Source organism: Coregonus lavaretus, assembly GCF_964263955.1.
Source record: "Coregonus lavaretus genome assembly, contig: HAP1_SCAFFOLD_4822, whole genome shotgun sequence".
Classification (NCBI taxonomy): domain Eukaryota; kingdom Metazoa; phylum Chordata; class Actinopteri; order Salmoniformes; family Salmonidae; genus Coregonus; species Coregonus lavaretus.
This window is the reverse complement of record NW_028157171.1, coordinates 34,662-40,661: the sequence shown is the minus strand read 5'-3', so window position 1 is coordinate 40,661 and position 6,000 is coordinate 34,662.

Sequence of the window (6,000 nt, the reverse complement as noted above, 5' to 3'; positions counted from 1 at the left end):
GCTCCTAAAAGACAGGCTATATCCTACATGCAAAACGTAGGTCAAGAGAAAGTGCAAAGGACCGCTCATCTTTCTTGCTGCTTCAAGTTCAGCAGCCATACCTCTCCTCTCCTAGTTCAGCAGCCTCTCCTCTCCTATTCAGCAGCCATACCTCTCCTCTCCTAGTTCAGCAGCCATACCTCTCCTCTCCTAGTTCGGCAGCCATACCTCTCCTCTCCTAGTTCGGCAGCCATACCTCTCCTCTCCTAGTTCGGCAGCCATACCTCTCCTCTCCTAGTTCGGCAGCCAAACCTCTCCTCTCCTAGTTCGGCAGCCATACCTCTCCTCTCCTAGTTCGGCAGCCATACCTCTCCTCTCCTAGTTCGGCAGCCATACCTCTCCTCTCCTAGTTGGGCAGCCATACCTCTCCTCTCCTAGTTCAGCAGCCATACCTCTCCTCTCCTAGTTGGGCAGCCATACCTCTCCTCTCCTAGTTCGGCAGCCATACCTCTCCTCTCCTAGTTCAGCAGCCATACCGCTCCTCTCCTAGTTCAGCAGCCATACCTCTCCTCTCCTAGTTCAGCAGCCATACCTCTCCTCTCCTAGTTCAGCAGCCATACCTCTCCTCTCCTAGTTCAGCAGCCTTACCCCTCCCAGGCCTCTCCAGGACCTTAATGTGCTTCTTCTTGAGCCACTCCTTTGTTGCCTTGGCCGTGTGTTTTGGGTCATTGTCATGCTGGAATACCCATTCACGTTCAATTTTCAATGCCCTGGCTGAGGGAAGGAGGTTCTCACCCAAGATTTGACGGTACATGGCCCCGTCCATCGTCCCTTTGATGCGGTGAAGTTGTCCTGTCCCCTTAGCAGAAAAACACCCCCAAAGCCTAATGTTTTCACCTCCATGTTTGACGGTGGGGATGGTGTTCTTGGGGTCATAGGCAGCATTACTCCTCCTCCAAACACTGAGTAGAGTTGATGCCAAAGAGTACGATTTGTCTCATTTGACCACAACACTTTCACCCAGTTCTCCTCTGAATCATTCAGATGTTCATTGGCAAACTTCAGACGGGCCTGTATATGTGCTTTCTTGAGCAGGGGGACCTTGCGGGCGCTACAGGATTTCAGTCCTTCACGGCGTAGTGTGTTACCAATTGTTTTCTTGGTGACTATGGTTCCAGCTGCCTTGAGATCATTGACAAGATCCTCCCGTGTAGCTCTGGGCTAACTCCTCACCATTCTCATGATCATTGCAACTCCACGAGGTGAGATCTTGCATGGAGCCCCAGGCCGAGGGAGATTGACAGTTATTTTGTGTTTATTCCATTTGCAAAATAATCACACCAACTGTTGTCACTTTCTCACCACGCTGCTTGGCGATGGTCTTGTAGCCCATTCCAGCCTTGTGTAGGTCTACAATCTCTTCCCTGACATCCTTGGAGAGCTCTTTGGTCTTGGCCATGGTGGAGAGTTTGGAATCTGATTGATCGATTGCTTCTGTGGACAGGTGTCTTTTATACAGGTAACAGACAGATTAGGAGCACTCCCTTTAAGAGTGTGCTCCTAATCTCAGCTCGTTACCTGTATAAAAAGACACCTGGGAGCCAGAAATCTTTCTGATTGAGAGGGGGTCAAATACTTATTTCCCTCAATAAAATGCAAATCAATTTATAACATTTTTGACATGCGTTTTTCTGGTTATTCTGTCTCTCACTGTTCAAATAAAAAGTATGGACTGATCATTTCTTTGTCAGTGGGCAAACATACAAAATCAGCAGGGGATCAAATACTTTTTTCCCCTCACTGTATATATGAATGGATGGAGAAGCACGGGCAGTTATCTTCCCAAGGAAATTAACTTCCTAAATATTATTAGGCTATACAGTTCCTATGGAAAGTCTACACCCACTATACTTTTTTTTTCACATTTTGTTGCTTTAAAAAGTGGGAATGAAATAGATTTGATTATAATTTATCGTAATTCATCTACAAAAAATAATGTATAAGTGAAAACAAAATTCTACAAATTTGTACAAACAAATCCAAATAAATAACTAAAATATAGTCATTGCATAAGTATTCACCCCCTCTGTGTTTAGGTAAGCCTAAATTAGTTCATAAGTAAAGTTGGTGTTAAGAAATCACATTAAGTGATATGGACTGTAAAATAATAGCGGGTAACATATTTTTTTTTGAATGACTAACCCTTCCTATGTTAATAATGAGTTTGTGTATGGTGTATTAAGCCACCCAGACACAACAAATATGTTCACAATAATCCCCAATAGGGACCACCTGCAACCATGTACATGTGACTATCCCCAATAGGGACCACCTGCAACCATGTACATGTGACTATCCCCAATAGGGACCACCTGCAACCATGTACATGTGACTATCCCCAATAGGGACCACCTGCAACCATGTACATGTGACTATCCCCAATAGGGACCACCTGCAACCATGTACATGTGACTATCCCCAATAGGGACCACCTGCAACCATGTACATGTGACTATCCCCAATAGGGACCACCTGCAACCATGTACATGTGACTATCCCCAATAGGGACCACCTGCAACCATGTACATGTGACTATCCCCAATAGGGACCACCTGCAACCATGTACATGTGACTATCCCCAATAGGGACCACCTGCAACCATGTACATGTGACTATCCCCAATAGGGACCACCTGCAACCATGTACATGTGACTATCCCCAATAGGGACCACCTGCAACCATGTACATGTGACTATCCCCAATAGGGACCACCTGCAACCATCTACATGTGACTATCCCCAATAGGGACCACCTGCAACCATGTACATGTGACTATCCCCAATAGGGACCACCTGCAACCATGTACATGTGACTATCCCCAATAGGGACCACCTGCAACCATGTACATGTGACTATCCCCAATAGGGACCACCTGCAACCATGTACATGTGACTATCCCCAATAGGGACCACCTGCAACCATGTACATGTGACTATCCCCAATAGGGACCACCTGCAACCATGTACATGTGACTATCCCCAATAGGGACCACCTGCAACCATGTACATGTGACTATCCCCAATAGGGACCACCTGCAACCATGTACATGTGACTATCCCCAATAGGGACCACCTGCAACCATGTACATGTGACTATCCCCAATAGGGACCACCTGCAACCATGTACATGTGACTATCCCCAATAGGGACCACCTGCAACCATGTACATGTGACTATCCCCAATAGGGACCACCTGCAACCATGTACATGTGACTATCCCCAATAATCCCCAATAATGACCACCTGCAACCCTGTACATGTGACTATCCCCAATAATCCCCAAAAATGACCACCTGCAACCCTGTACATGTGACTATCCCCAATAATGACCACCTGCAACCCTGTACATGTGACTATCCCCAATAATGACCACCTGCAACCCTGTACATGTGACTATCCCCAATAATGACCACCTGCAACCCTGTACATGTGACTATCCCCAATAATGACCACCTGCAACCCTGTACATGTGACTATCCCCAATAATTACCACCTGCAACCCTGTACATGTGACTATCCCCAATAATTACCACCTGCAACCCTGTACATGTGACTATCCCCAATAATTACCACCTGCAACCCTGTACATGTGACTATCCCCAATAATCACCACCTGCAACCCTGTACATGTGACTATCCCCAATAATGACTACCTGCAACCCTGTACATGTGACTATCCCCAATAATCCCCAATAATGACCACGTGCAAACCTGTACATGTGACTATCCCCAATAATGACCACCTGCAACCCTGTACATGTGACTATCCCCAATAATCCCCAATAATGTCTACCTGCAACCATGTACATGTGACTATCCCCAATAATGTCCACCTGCAACCATGTACATGTGACTATTCACAATCCCCAATAATGACCACCTGCAACCCTGTACATGTTCCTATTCGCAATAATCCACAATAATGACCACCTGCAACCCTGTACATGTGACTATTCGCAATAATCCACAATCATGACCAACTGCAACCATGCACATTTGACTATTCACAATAATGACCACTTGCAACACTGTACATGTGACTATTCATAGTAATCCACAATAATGACCACCTGCAACCCTGAACATGTGACTATCCCCAATAATGACCACCTGCAACCCTGTACATGTGACTATTCACAGTAATCCCCAATAATGACTACCTGCAACCCTGAACATGTGACTATTCCCAATAATCAACAATAATGACCACCTACAACCCTGTACATGTGACTATTCCCAATAATGTCCACCAGCAACCATGTACATGTGACTATTCAAAATAATGACCACCTGCAACCCTGTACATGTGACTATTCGCAATAATCCACAATCATGACCACCTGCAACCCTGTACGTGTGACTATTCGCAATAATCCACAATCATGACCACCTGCAACCCTGTACATTAGGCTATGCACAATAATCCACACTAATGACCACCTGCAACACTGTACATGTGACTATCCACAATAATGACCACCTGTAACCCTGCACATGTGACTATTCACAATAATCCACAATAATGACCTAAATGACAGAGTGAAAGGAGAATATAAATATTCCAGAACATCCATCTTGTTTGCAACAAGGCACTAAAGTAATACTGCAAAAAAAATAACATAACAAATCAATACACTTTTTGGGCCTAAATGCAAAACCTTAACTTTGGGTCAAATCCAACATAATATCACTGAGTAACTGCCTCCTTATTTTCAAGCATGGTGATGGCTGCATCATGTTAAGGAAATGCTTGACATCGTCAAAGACTGGGGAGTTTTACAGGATGAAAAGAAACAGGATTTCCTAGAGGAAAGACTGCTTCAGTCTGCTTTACACCAGACACTGGGAGAGGAACTCACCTTTCAGCAAGACCGTAACCTACAACACTAAGCCACATCTAAATCTGTGGGAAGCTAAAAGGCTAGCTTGCTTACAGTTTTTAGCAAGCTGCTAGTGGAGTAGCCTACAGCCAACTGGTAAACTGCTAGTGGAGTAGCCTACAGCCAACTGGCAAGCTGCTAGTGGAGTAGCCTACAGCCAACTGGCAAGCTGCTAGCGGAGTAGCCTACAGCCAACTGGCAAGCTGCTAGTGGAGTAGCCTACAGCCAACTGGCAAGCTGCTGGTGGAGTAGCCTACAGCCAACTGGCAAGCTGCTAGTGGAGTAGCCTACAGCCAACTGGCAAGCTGCTGGTGGAGTAGCCTACAGCCAACTGGCAAGCTGCTAGTAGAGTAGCCTACAGCCAACTGGCAAGCTGCTAGTGGAGTAGCCTACAGCCAACTGGCAAGCTGCTAGTGGAGTAGCCTACAGCCAACTGGCAAGCTGCTGGTGGAGTAGCCTACAGCCAACTGGCAAGCTGCTAGTGGAGTAGCCTACAGCCAACTGGCAAGCTGCTGGTGGAGTAGCCTACAGCCAACTGGCAAGCTGCTGTATCTTATTAGTGGCGTGACTCAAAAAAGTATGTACAGTGGGGAAAAAAAGTATTTAGTCAGCCACCAATTGTGCAAGTTCTCCCACTTAAAAAGATGAGAGAGGCCTGTAATTTTCATCATAGGTACACGTCAACTATGACAGACAAAATTAGGGAAAAAAATCCAGAAAATCACATTGTAGGATTTTTTATGAATTTATTTGCAAATTATGGTGGAAAATAAGTATTTGGTCAATAACAAAAGTTTCTCAATACTGTGTTATATACACTTTGTTGGCAATGACACAGGTCAAACGTTTTCTGTAAGTCTTCACAAGGTTTTCACACACTGTTGCTGGTATTCTGGCCCATTCCTCCATGCAGATCTCCTCTAGAGCAGTGATGTTTTGGGGCTGTCGCTGGGCAACAAGGACTTTCAACTCCCTCCAAAGATTTTCTATGGGGTTGAGATCTGGAGACTGGCTAGGCCACTCCAGGACCTTGAAATGCTTCTTATGAAGCCACTCCTTCGTTGCCCAGGCGGTGTGTTTGG